General features: G+C 44.0%; 1 protein-coding gene across 2 annotated transcripts in view; it reads right to left on the bottom strand.

Annotated features, from left to right (window-relative positions):
- Positions 1-13,246, bottom strand: part of LOC126473828 (sialin-like) — a 114,230-nt gene extending 100,984 nt beyond the window's left edge. For both annotated transcript variants that reach the window (XM_050101149.1, XM_050101148.1), the window contains exon 1: positions 13,042-13,246. The gene's annotated coding sequence lies outside the window, so the exon portion shown is untranslated. The remainder of the gene's footprint in view (positions 1-13,041) is intronic.
- Between the last annotated feature and the right edge of the window lie 1,032 nt (positions 13,247-14,278).

Raw genomic sequence — 14,278 nt, 5'->3', positions numbered from 1 at the left:
ACGTTGAAAGTAAACCTCGCTCAGGCTGACCTTCAACTTCAAAAACCGACGGAAACGTCGAAGTGCACCCGCTCTTGTGATACCAGACCTCCAGAACAAAGTATCAAGCAAGTTGTAACGCCGGAAATGCATATCCTCCTATTTCCATCTATTGTACTGCAAATTTTTTCCTTATTTTGTTACTTGAAGATATAACATTTCTGTGTCTTTATATATTGTAATTGTTTTACTATTTGTATATATATATATCGGAGGAAGGCAACGGCAAACCACCTCCATTAGGACCTTGCCTAGTAAGGCGGTGCGGGTCTCCCGCATCGTTCCCCTACGCTCTGCAAAGAAGTATGGGACTTCATTTCCATTTTTTCCATATATATATATATATATATATATATATATATATTTATACATTTATGTCGATGTATAATGGGTGTGTTTTGTAAATATTATTTGTATTTTTACGCTGGCTCTTGCCTAGGGAAAACTATGCTATCGAACGATTACATCGATAGGTCGTGTGGAGAATCAAAGTGTTTAGGATCTTTGGTAGTGTTAACTCTGCCGCGTGGAGCGCGGGCAGAGCAAACAGAGTCTGGCTGGAGTAGTGCGGTTGAGCAGGTGTATTTTGTGACGCTCCCGCGAGTTGCCGCGCTTTCGGGGTTTGGCAGCATGTAATTGCGCTCTACTTGCTATGTTAGTTTCTGACACGGGAAGCATTAGCTGGCGCACATCAAGAGCCCGTTTCGCCTGAAGACCGTGTCGAGAAGAAGGCGCGCCAACATCCAGCTTCTGCAACAGCGACGGCCGACAATGAGTGACTGTCGCCACCTCCTCGATAGACGACTTCAAACCTTCAATCAACCAACAAGGAAGACTGGTAGCACGTAAAGTTTTAGAACTGTATGGCAGACCTCAGCTTTTCAAACTGTTAAATTTTTCTCACTAAAGTACAGCAACGTAGCATGAACCTTTGTTGCTCATTGTCCCAATTGCATTACCAAGCAGGGTCCCTTCCTTTTCCGGAATGAACCCAAGTGTCGTTGAAATTCAAACGCCAGCATTAAAGTAATATCATTCGATTTCACTGCTTTAATTTCAAAGTTCAGTTAAGGTATTCATAGCTGGCTACAATATTTAGATTACACAAGCACAAATTAAGAGTGCGAGTTTTGTTACTGTATTTTAGCTTACCTGTGACTGCAGCTCAGCTTGGTACATACTAAATTTTACTATTCTTAATTGTTCAGAATCATTTAATTCAAGTTCAAAGTTAAATCTCTTATTTCTAAATTGTGTAGATTCAAGTAGCTTTTGAAATGATTGTTGAGGTAGCCCAAGACTTACCGTATTTTACTGAATTTCGATCTGCTTCAGAAACAAAGCTCACTATTAATTTCAGTCACTAAATTAACATCTGTTTTCCGGTTTTATTAATTCTTTTGCTAAATTAAGTCAGAGTGTAGCGAAATTTATTATTTCTGACAAACTTTCAGTTTTCACACTACACGTGTCAACCTTCAGTTGCCACGCTTCTAGTGCTAATTATATGTGCAATAACCTTTCTTTTTCAGTTACTATAGTAATTGTCCATAGGACTGGCGACCGTAATTTTCCCCAAATATCAAATATCTAATTATCACTAGTTAATTCTTAATGTAACGGCCGCACATTTACTCTCTTTATTAATTTTACCCTTTTCTCAAAATTAATTTCCACCAATTTCATTTGCATTTTTCCTTTCATTTAGATGTAACCCTTTCCTCCCTCTTTACCGACAAAATAACTTCGGTGACGATTGCTTTTCCCAAATTTCCATTAGGTACACGCGGTTTAATTTTTCACAATCATTAAGGTCGATAAGTGAGGGGGAGGTTACAAAGTGTTTCAGAAAGATGTACTCGAAAGGATGAGGCAAAGGTTGACTCGAATGAGAATGGAAATTGCTGACAAGTGGATGCGTCATGACAACGCCTCATGTCACTCGGCCACTTCTATCACGGAATTTTTGACCTCAAAAGGCACTGCTGTTATTCCATAGCCCTCTTATTCACCTGATCTGAGTCCTTGTGACATTTTTCTTTTCCTGAAATCGAAAAATTTCTTTGAGATCCCTGGACTAGCAGAACAGAGCAGGTGAGGTTATACACTCCTGGAAATGGAAAAAAGAACACATTGGCACCGGTGTGTCAGACCCATCATACTTGCTCCGGACACTGCGAGAGGGCTGTACAAGCAATGATCACACGCACGGCACAGCGGACACACCAGGAACCGCGGTGTTGGCCGTCGAATGGCGCTAGCTGCGCAGCATTTGTGCACCGCCGCCGTCAGTGTCAGCCAGTTTGCCGTGGCATACGGAGCTCCATCGCAGTCTTTAACACTGGTAGCATGCCGCGACAGCGTGGACGTGAACCGTATGTGCAGTTGACGGACTTTGAGCGAGGGCGTATAGTGGGCATGCGGGAGGCCGGGTGGACGTACCGCCGAATTGCTCAACACGTGGGGCGTGAGGTCTCCACATTACATCGATGTTGTCGCCAGTGGTCGGCGGAAGGTGCACGTGCCCGTCGACCTGGGACCGGACCGCAGCGACGCACGGATGCACGCCAAGACCGTAGGATCCTACGCAGTGCCGTAGGGGACCGCACCGCCACTTCCCAGCAAATTAGGGACACTGTTGCTCCTGGGGTATCGGCGAGGACCATTCGCAACCGTCTCCATGAAGCTGGGCTACGGTCCCGCACACCGTTAGGCCGTCTTCCGCTCACGCCCCAACATCGTGCAGCCCGCCTCCAGTGGTGTCGCGACAGGCGTGAATGGAGGGACGAATGGAGACGTGTCGTCTTCAGCGATGAGAGTCGCTTCTGCCTTAGTGCCAATGATGGTCGTATGCCTGTTTGGCGCCGTGCAGGTGAGCGCCACAATCAGGACTGCATACGACCGAGGCACACAGGGCCAACACCCGGCATCATGGTGTGGGGAGCGATCTCCTACACTGGCCGTACACCACTGGTGATCGTCGAGGGGACACTGAATAGTGCACGGTACATCCAAACCGTCATCGAACCCATCGTTCTACCATTCCTAGACCGGCAAGGGAACTTGCTGTTCCAACAGGACAATGCACGTCCGCATGTATCCCGTGCCACCCAACGTGCTCTAGAAGGTGTAAGTAAACTACCCTGGCCAGCAAGATCTCCGGATCTGTCCCCCATTGAGCATGTTTGGGACTGGATGAAGCGTCGTCTCACGCGGTCTGCACGTCCAGCACGAACGCTGGTCCAACTGAGGCGCCAGGTGGAAATGGCATGGCAAGCCGTTCCACAGGACTACATCCAGCATCTCTACGATCGTCTCCATGGGAGAATAGCAGCCTGCATTGCTGCGAAAGGTGGATCTACACTGTACTAGTGCCGCCATTGTGCATGCTCTGTTGCCTGTGTCTATGTGCCTGTGGTTCTGTCAGTGTGATCATGTGATGTATCTGACCCCAGGAATGTGTCAATAAAGTTTCCCCTTCCTGGGACAATGAATTCACGGTGTTCTTATTTCAATTTCCAGGAGTGTATTTGTGGAAAGGGGCCAAAATAAGTTGCTGTCAGTTACACTCAACATATAAATTTTATTAGTTAAAACACACAGTAAGATAAGCAAGAATTGAAAACTCTCAAGGTTTTAACGAAAGAGCTTCTTTGATTTGATTTAAATCGGCTGAAAGCCACACACCTTGTCAAAACAACTTTACGGCTTAATGCGTGAGAAGAAGAGCTTTCAGTTTGAAAAGGCTGAGAGCCTTAGCTTAAAACGTTTTATGCAAACTCCGCTGAAGCCTTATACCCCAAAAAATAGCAATGTTATGACTTAAGGGCAAGAACAAGATTTTGAATTTTCAGTTTAAGAGAGGTTAAAACTCCGGTGAAGGCCACACACCAGGGAGAAAACAATTTCACGGCTTAAGGCCTAAAAAAACCTACAATTTTAATAAGCTAAAACTCGGCTGAAGGCCACACAGAGCAGTTAACACTAAAAGGAGACCACTATGTAAAACACAGGGAGCGGCGATCAGCAGGTTCCAAGTGTCGGCCCGGGAAGTAACACTAACGCACGTTTAGGTGAGACAGGCAGCCAGACAGACAACCTCTTAATTGGAAGGCAACACAACCAAGGGACGGTTCACGACAGACCGAACATCTGACCAATTTCCAACGGCCAGATCCAACTGCACAGATAATGGAAATATCAGCCGATGAAGAATAATCCGAGCTACCAATAAGTTCAACTGGGCCTCACCAAGATCAAGGCATCAAACATCACCCAAGACGAGTTCAAAAGAATCCGAACAACTGTAAAGTCACTACCGGAGGCAGCAGATTCTAGGCAAGAAAACACACGACTTGTTATCACACGTGCTAAGGGCTGAGAAAACAACAATCGACAAATAACGAAGAAATCGTAACATTCGAGTTTGAAGAACATGTAACTAATTACTCAACTTGCGGATCGTGCTTCGGATGAAAGCGAAAAGTCGCTCGCGCAGCTAGCGCCTCCTGATGGAACAGCGCGTGCCCGCCGCCAAAAGCCCCGCCCTGGCTTCACGCTGTGGAGACTGCGTCGCTGCTCAGTTCCAAAGAACCAACAAGGTCCAACCACATCCCAACTCGGAAAAGGGTGTTCGTCCTGAGGATCCAAGACGTCGTGGATTGAGACGACCGGCCGAGAAAACGACCAACGGCAGCCCACCTTCGCCCGACAGCGGTCCCGGCGAATACTAACACCATACGGACCCGACTGTTTCTGGCTGCCAACTCTTCCCCGACTGATACTGGTGTCAGTGCTCAGCAGACCACATGTCGTCATGCGAGACCAGCAGATCGATCCACCAACGGCTTTCCGTCTGCGTCGGCCATGGTCCCGGCGCATACTCGTACTGTCTGCCTTCCAACTGACTGCTGACTCACTGACCCGTGCCCAACTGCACTCCTGGTCCGTCTCCTACTGAACTGACTTCCTTCGGACAGACGATGTCCCGGAGACATTGGCTCGGACCCAATCATGCAGAGGGACCACAACCGAGATCTCTGCACGGGAAGGAACCGACCCAAATACACGTCTCGATGAGGAGAGCGACCGAATGACCAACCAACGGCCGTCCCCCCTGGTATAGTCTGTCGGTAAACTGAAGAGCGAGCGAGCCAGTCCCCACTCTGCCAACCCAACTACGTCACAAGGCGCTTCTACAGGCTGTTTCACAACATAGTACCAGCCCTGCTGCGGCGCGGGCTTCAAATCTGTGGCGAAGCCGTGTACAGATACATCTCGGCTGCGTTTATTTTTAGACAAATGCATTATGACCATAAGGTATACAAATAACGATAGCTTCTTCGGAAACTCAACATTACAGAGTAAATAATAACATGAGAACGGAAGTCAGGGTTCTACTACACACATAGAACCAAATGCCTGTTCATGTGAATGTATGTTCCCCTATTTCTATTCGTAAAACGAGCCCCATATAATGTAATCAGTCTGTATAATTTAAGGCTTGTTCTTATTTTGTTGTGTTTCTACTAAAATGTAGAAGTTTTCTTTGAAGGACTGCATTGAAACTTAACAATTTTTGCAACAAGAGTGTTTAAAAAGTAAGCAGAAATTTATAGTTTTTTGTGTTGTATTAGTCCGATTTGCACAACTTTTTTGTCACTCTCTTCGTAAACATACCTCAAAAGTATGTGTTCAATGTTATGCATATTGGGTATTTATTCTGTTGTCAGCTGTCAGAAAGGTTACATTTGTTTTGGTGGCATCAACAATTATTTGTTTCCCATAAAAATAAATTAGAGAACCTGTATTAAATTTTGTTATAAGAATGGAATAAAGTGTATGAAAATTTTAGAAATGGTAAGTATTGCTTTTGGGGATCCTGTTATGAGTAAATCAAGGGCAGGCAAGTGGTACAAACATTTCAAAGCAGGCCTTAAAGGACAGCGGTTTTACAAGCATGGATGAGATTAAAAATGCACAGTTAAAAGATGTATAAACTATCCCGAAGAAATAGTTCCTAAAGTGTTTCGGGAATTGGAAAAAGCACTGGCATGAGTGTATAGTATGTAATGGGGGATATTTTGAAGAGGATAACAATGATTAAGATTAACAAATAAAGTTCTTATCAAAAAATAAAAATTAATATGTGAGCGCACCTCTTATGTCAAGCTTTTTGCTTAGAAGTCCAGAATCGGTGTACATGTTTCGCAGTAAATTTCAGCAGAGTTTAGAACAGCTATTGTGCACTTGTTTTAAGCAATACGTCTTAGAATCAAGTGAATAGTGATCGAGATTTAGTGTTCCCTAAGCATAAAAGGTTTCACGAGATTTTGAAACTGTCTATAACAACGGGTTTCCTCCCAAAATTATACTGGCTGTGCGGACCTCACTGGGGCTCCGTCCCCGACTGCACTGCTGCTGCGTCCCGACCGACCTCCGGGTCCTTCTCCAACTGACTGCCAGACACACGGCGACCCGGAAATTTCTATCGGTTGCTCCAGAGATGGTACGACAGTGCACTTATCGATACACGTTGCTGCTGCCGCTCACGGGCAAGTAAGGCAGGAAGTTAGTGACGCCAGTAAATGGAATAAGAGAACGAGGCGGCGGGGTACCGTAATAGAAGATGACAAACAATAAATGGCATGAGCACGAGCCGTCTACGGCTCAGTCTTAAAAGAACATCGTTTTGGGACCCTGAAGAACATTCAAAAGAATGTGACCCGATATGTTATAGGCCTTTGCTGTTGAAGTCTTTGAACACTGCTACCAAGACTGTGAACAACTGTTACTTAAAATCCGTCTTGATTGCAAATTTTTTTTTTATTATTCATGTGATGTGGCATGTGAAAGTTGCTGGATTTGGACGGGTTACTCCTTTAACTGAAATATCAGATCTGAAGATGGTTCTGAATGAACCGAAACCGGTCATATGAATAATAAAAAAAAAAAAAATTGCAATCAAGACGGATTTTAAGTAACATTATAAAATCACTGATTGCTGTTATCCCATAAGACATTATGTCTGTTTTTGCAAACTGTGAACAACGACTCCGCCGGTGTACAGCTGCCGAAGGAAACTGCTCTGAAGAGGACAATACTGCTGTTTAAAAAAATTAAAATTCTGGTACATAAAAAGTCAGTCTCATTAGATTCCTCATGCACGTCGTATGTTTGTTGCCCCAGGCACACGTTCTCCATATCTCTCACCCACAGAAATCATCTCGTCATGGGCTCCCAAGAGACTAGCACGCCACATTTCGCCATCCACAGGCATTGATCAACTCTAGCACAGAGTTGAAGCAGCATCGAATGACGCACTCGTATCAGTCATCCAAGCACATTTCGACTCGACGCAAAACCGCGTAAAAACCCATTGTTGCCGCTGAGCCGTGGCGGCCCGGTTTGCTGGCCTAACTACCTCTGTGCACCGGTATCGATAGTCAGCTCCCTTGTGACTTATCTTTGGTTTTCCTGGTTGAGGCGTGGAGGTTCAGCGAGGAGGCAGTGAGTTGTGAATGGCACGTGACGCGAGGAGGAGGGCTGGACCAGCAGTGTCTGGCGGCGGGGTTTGGTTGGGTAGATTTGGATTTGACAACGCATGTATCTAGGCGGATCGCCGAGCGACTAGTTCAATGATGGGCAGCCGCTAAAGAAGGTGACGAAGGTCGTGCTCTGGAGCTCTGGTGACGGGGGCCTCCTTCTGATATTTGAAAAGGAGGTAAAAGGATGATTGACGGCTGGGAGAATGCACCGTAACATACTACCTATTGATATCCTGGCCCTGTGGTTTTATTGTTTGAAAGGAAAAATTGGCGCAGTATTATTGTGCAGTGAATAATATGTATTCGTTTGTTCTGCAGTATGCCTTGATTTGAGAGCGGCCAATAGTTGTCAGTCCATCTTCTTTCAAGCCACGTGATTCTGTTAATTGGTAAACCGCTTGTGTGCACCTGCTTGGGGTGCGATATTATGAACTGAAGTGGTAAAACTGATGAGTGGTACTGTACCCGGTGGCAGTGTCGTGGTACTGTATCAGGTACTGGGTATGAATTTGAAATCTAATTGTGATTTAGTAAAATGCATTTATTCTAACCTACGTTGACGTGCTTTAGCCATAACTGAATTTCGTAGGTCTACTACTAAGTGAAATTTTCTGCTTTGCTTAAGCTCACATTAACTAGTGTTTCTTAAGGCGTTTTAGCAACATATTCATGCCTCAGGGTGCTTAACTGCAACTGCTCTGTTTGTACCTGTACCTTATCAGTTACATGTTCTCGGTTATCACCTTACCTAGACAGAGGTGTATGTATTTATAGTGTACAACAAAATCCATTATAAGTTTATTTATTTTAGTTTGGCTTTAACTATTTATTTTATCTGAGGTTACGAGTTGTATTTATCTTGCCAAAGCGAGTCTCAGCATTTGTTAGTGTATATTCTGTTACTGTTTGAGGGTACTGCTTCGCGTGTTATTTAGTTCACAGTTGATTGAGAAACACGCGAGTCTACCTGGGTGTTTGCAGCCGTGACTTCTAGGCCGCGACCTTGGCGGCATCCCGCCCAACGTCTAAGTTATTACCGTGGGAGCGCTTTGCAGTGTCGCCTGTCATACCTAGCAAAAGTTGAATAGTTGTCTTGTCCCTTGGAGCTGTACCTGGATTGGGCGACTGCCGCCAGGGTTGTAGGCTGTGCAGTTTAGCGGGATTAATTCATGAACTTTTGTAAATTATAATCAAGCTGCTGACCTTCATAATGCTCATAAAAGAAGAGTGTTCAATTCTCTACTAACTGTTCGTCGTAAAATCGGATGTGCTCTTATTTGGTAAATGTAGTTTCCCTTTACTGAGAGATTCACATTTCATTCTTACAGTCCATAACCTCAGATGCTTTGTGTTTATTGAATATTGTTTCCTTTTGCTTATATTGGTAAATTTCGGTATTTTGTCACTTTATATATCACTAAAATCCTGATGGTTTTCATGTTGCTATTAATCTGGAATTTAATTGATCAGTATGTTTTTCTTAAATAAATGGTAATTTGGTGAAAACGACGAGATATCTGATGGGTCTCCCTTCCACGTGTTGATTGTTGATCCTTTCCTATCACGAACCTGTACCAGAATTTCATTGCCACATGCAGCACTCTATCTACACCCAAATAACCTACAAATTTAATCATGGATTCTACTTACTATACAGCAAACGCAAAATAATGAAACTTTCATGGCTGGTTTATCAGACAGCTTGAGTGTCGTTTAGGCAAATGCTGGGCTGGTTCTCGCTTTCCGTCTCAGACAATACGATACACCAGCAGTTAAAACGCGATAACACACAGTTCACTGACAGATGGCGCACACTGTTTCACTCCCTTAGGTAACCTTCACCACCTGACCACAAAATTAACTAACCTCAGTACAGTGGAGCCCGTACTAAATATCGTAAACGCCTACGGAAAGAAGAAGAGGTAGTTTTCCTTTGTTTCATCTGTGCCTGAAAAGATGAGAGAAAGGGGGGGGAGGGGCAGGGAGCGCGAAGGAGTTCATCTTTGAAGAGAATACGTCTGTCACACATACCATGGCGCCTGCGCGTTATAGAACCTCCTTGTACGGCTTCAGCTCCTGCTTTGGAAGAGTGCAACTGTACAGTAACCATGGTTTCGTGCAAGATGGGAAAACACCTCACGTCACTCGCCCTTTGAAAGATCTCCTTGATGCAACCTTCCACGAACATGTTATCTCCAGAAGATTTCCAGATTCATGACCTAAAAGATCACCTGATCCCACCGGGGACAAGTTTGGTAGCATGGAGAGCTGCATCAAACCAGTCTTTGGACTGAGGACCACAACACCAACAACAAGGCTTTCTTGCACTCACATCGCCAGATTTGCACCAAGTTGCCAAAATTGGAACTTTTTTTCAGCGTAAATCGGTTCCTCATTAACGGATTAGGCTGTTTACCAAGTTTCGCTGTCATACTACGATTACAAAATGGTTCAAATGGCTCTGAGCGCTATGGGACTCAACTGCTGTGGTCATAAGTCCCCTAGAACTTAGAACTACTTAAACCTAACTAACCTAAGGACGGCACACAACACCCAGCCATCACGAGGCAGAGAAAATCCCTGACCCCGCCGGGAATCGAACCCGGGAACCCGGGCGTACTACGATTACAACCGACACTGGAACTCTGTAGGTGCAATCTACACTACTGGCCATTAAAATTGCTACACCACGAAGATGACGTGCTACAGAAGCGAAATTTAACCGACAGGAAGAAGATGCTGTGATATGCAAATGATTAGCTTTTCAGAGCATTCACACAAGGTTGGCGCCGGTGGCGACACCTTCAATGTGCTGACATGACGAAAGTTTCAAACCGGTTTCTCATACACAAACAGCAGTTGACCGTCGTTGCCTGGTGAAACGTTGTTGTGATGCCTCGTGTAAGGAGGAGAAATGCGTACCATCACGTTTCTGACTTTGATAAAGGTCGGATTGTAGCCTATCGCGATTGCGGATTATCGTATCGCGACATTGCTGCTCACGTTTGTCGAGATCCAATGCTGTTAGCAGAACATGGAATCGGTGGGTTCAGGAGTGTAATACGCCGTGCTGGATCCCAACGGCCTCGTATCACTAGCAGTCGATATGACAGGCATCTTATCCGCATGGCTGTAACGGATCGTGCATCCACGTCTCGATCCCGGAGTCAACAGATGGGGACGTTTGCAAGACAACAACTATCTGCACGAACAGTTCGATGACGTTTGTAGCAGCACGGACTATCAGCTCGGAGACCATGGCTGCGGTTACCCTTGACGCTGCATCACAGACAGGAGCGCCTGCGATGGTGTACTCAACGACGAAACTGGGTGCACGAATGGCAAAACGTCATTTTTTCGGATGAATCCAGGTTCTGTTTACAGCATCATGATGGTCGCATCCGTGTTTGGCGACATCGCGGTGAACGCACATTGGAAGCGTGTATTCGTCATCGCCATACTGGCCTATCACCCGGCGTGATGGTATGGGGTGCCATTGGTTACACGTCTCGGTCACCTCTTGTTCGCATTGACGGCACTTTGAACAGGGGACGTTACATTTCAGATGTGTTACGACCCATGGCTCTACCCTTCATTCGATCCCTGCGAAAACCTACATTTCAGCAAGATAATGCACGACCGCATGTTGCAGGTCCTGTACGGGCCTTTCTGGATAAAGAAAATGTTCGACTGCTGCCCTGGCCAGCACATTTTCCATATCTCTCACCAATTGAAAACGTCTGGTCAATGGTGGCCGAGCAACTGGCTCATCACAATACGCCAGTCACTACTCTTGATGAACTGTGGTATCGTGTTGAAGCTGCATGGGCACGCCATCCAGGTTCTGTTTGACTCAATGCCCAGGCGTATCAAGGCCGTTATTACGGCCAGAGGTGGTTGTTCTGGGTACTGATTTCTCAAGATCTGTGCACCCAAATTGCTTGAAAATGTAATCACATGTCAGTTCTAGTGTAATATACTTGTCCAATGAATACTCGTTTATCATCTGCATTTCTTCTTAGTGTAGCAATTTTAATGGCCAGTAGTATAATTATAAGCACATGGTAGCGTCGTCATGGTTACATAATTTATAACGTTAGCCATATATTTAGTGGTCATACTGCCACACTTGCTTTTTAATACAAGGCGATCGACAGCGGTAACAGTTACAAACAAGGAAGTACCTGTTACACGGCTGGTGGCTGATACACTTTGAAATAAGTAACAGTTTTTATTGATCTGAAGATCAACAGATCAACTAGTTTTCAGTGAAGGAACTTTTGTGATATTGACTTAGCATTTTTATGTTTTAACATAACAGACAGCCTGTCTCCGTGGTTGTCTATGTCAAATAACAACGTAAATACACTAGCACAGGGAAAGTTTCATTTACGTTTGTTCGCGATCCTAACGTTTTACTTCCTTTAGTTCGAAAACCGCAACAAATAACCGTAGGAGAGACATGGATTTATGAGTCACAAAAACAAATCTTCGTAACATTATTCTCATTCGCATCCTCGAAGAACGACTAGCAAATCTTAACGACTTTTTTGGTTGTTGCCAGCATGAAACACTTACTGTAACTGCACGTAATGCTGCTTGATATGCGGACTGGATTTAAAGGTATTCATTCCAAGTTCGGGTTGCCCTCTTTAAGAACTTCCCAAGGCTTCACTCGCTCTTATCTCGCTTGCACCGAACGTTTTCATCTAACACATTCTTCCCTTTTGTATGCAGACTGGTCTTCAATGATTCAATTACAGTAACTACGACAACATGAGCTTATTTGTTGCTCTTGGACAACAGAGTCGTGCTTCGCAAACTGAGGCACACTTTAACAGTTAATGCGTAGCACTATGTCACGTTCATTATTAGTTCTATACGAACGTTCAAAATTACGGGCGTACCACTATGCCGAATGTGTGTCTAATTGCAGGACGTTCTTAGAAATAAACTGTTTAACTTTTCTCTCACATTTTAATAAGTGTAAAACGGTATACCACAATCGTTAATAAAGAAACGAGGTGAGAAGGCAAGAAGTGCAGGAAAATTTGCATTTAAATCATTTCTCTGTGTTTTCGAAGTAAATATCGAAAGCAAAGAAGCGTAAGTAGATCAACAGGTATGTTACAGGCCTTGCTATAATCATTATATGTCTATGTGGATTTCATAGTTCCTCCAAAAAAGGAAACTGTAATTTTCATTTTAAGTGGTGTCTGTCTTTACGACTAATTATGTCGGAAAGATTGACGTGACATAAAAGAAAAAGTTCGAGATATCACATAATTCCAGCGCCTAGCTTGTATATAAATTTATATCACACAGCATAAACTAATATATAGGATTTGTATTGGATTTCGCAGCACACGAAAAATATGCGGGCCCTACTCACAAACATTCAATAAGAATAGTATATTTAATATACTCAAAATTTAATCCATGTGGAGGTTCTTACCACAATATCCTTCTGTTGTCTGCTACAGTACGTATCACTGTCATGAAGTTTCCCATGCAGGGTTCGCACAAAATTACGCACAACCACGAAATAAGCAAATTATAATTGCATGAAGACGGAAGTACTCTGAGAACGTAAACATGGTCAGATCTTTTCTCCTACGTGAAAGCGCACTCAGACGCCCCTGACTTCGGGTCGCGCGTCTTTTACGGACGTCGAGAAACAGCAGCACCAGCAGCCAAGACCGACGCGGAACGCTATTGGTTCAGCAAGCAGGCGGGAGCTGGCAGCGGACGTCAACGGCCGAGAGCGCGCTGGGGATGACGTAACACACGTACTCTGTTAACTGACGTAACTTGCATTACACGCCGGTTGCAGCTGCTTGTCACACTACATAAATGTATCCTTACTACGTCTTACCAGGCGTTTGAGAAATCCCTTCTGTCCATTACCTGACAAGAATTTAGGAAACATCCCGAATGTCCTTCGTTGTGAAGTTATTTTTCCTTTGTTTTTGCCAGCTAGGAACAACACAATTTCAATTCCTTCTCGTTTTTTTCTTTTCCTCTAATTCTTTCACATGTTCGCCATGTTTCTTTTTTATTTCGTCATATCTCAACACAACACTGGTTACTTCTTCTCCCATGGAACCCTAAATTTCTTTCCTTTTAAAAACATCTCTTTCTGCTGCGTCTTCTGCTTTTTGTTGTGTAGTACTATATCTTTTCTAATTTCTCCGACCCAGTTTGCAGTTACTTTCTTTTCCCAGAAGTACCTGAAGCTCTCTTTTGTCAGTCTTTTGTCACTCACCCTTTATATATGTCCAAATATCACTCTCTACTTTCTTATTGTTTCTGTTATTTTTTCAATATTTCATTACTGATTCTTAGTTTCCAGGATTGTTTGTTTTCTATTGGGTCTAAAACTTCTCTGATGTTTCCTCTTCTTAATATTTCTAATTTCCCTAATTTATATTTCACTGCAAGGCATTCACTGCCAAACCGTAATACATTATTCTTATATTTCTTGATTACACTGTTTTTGAAAAAAATATTTTTTGTTATTTCAAAAAAAAAATGGCTCTGAGCTCTATGGGACTTAATTGCTGAGGTTATCAGTCCCCTAGAACTTAGAACTACTTAAACCTAACTAACCTAAGGACATCACACACATCCATACCCGAGGCAGGATTCGAACCTGCTACCGAAGAGGTTGCGCGCTTCCAGACTGTAGCGCC

This window comes from Schistocerca serialis, chromosome 4, assembly GCF_023864345.2.
Source record: "Schistocerca serialis cubense isolate TAMUIC-IGC-003099 chromosome 4, iqSchSeri2.2, whole genome shotgun sequence".
NCBI classification, from domain to species: Eukaryota; Metazoa; Arthropoda; class Insecta; order Orthoptera; family Acrididae; genus Schistocerca; species Schistocerca serialis.
This window is presented reverse-complemented; position numbering and strand designations above follow the sequence as displayed.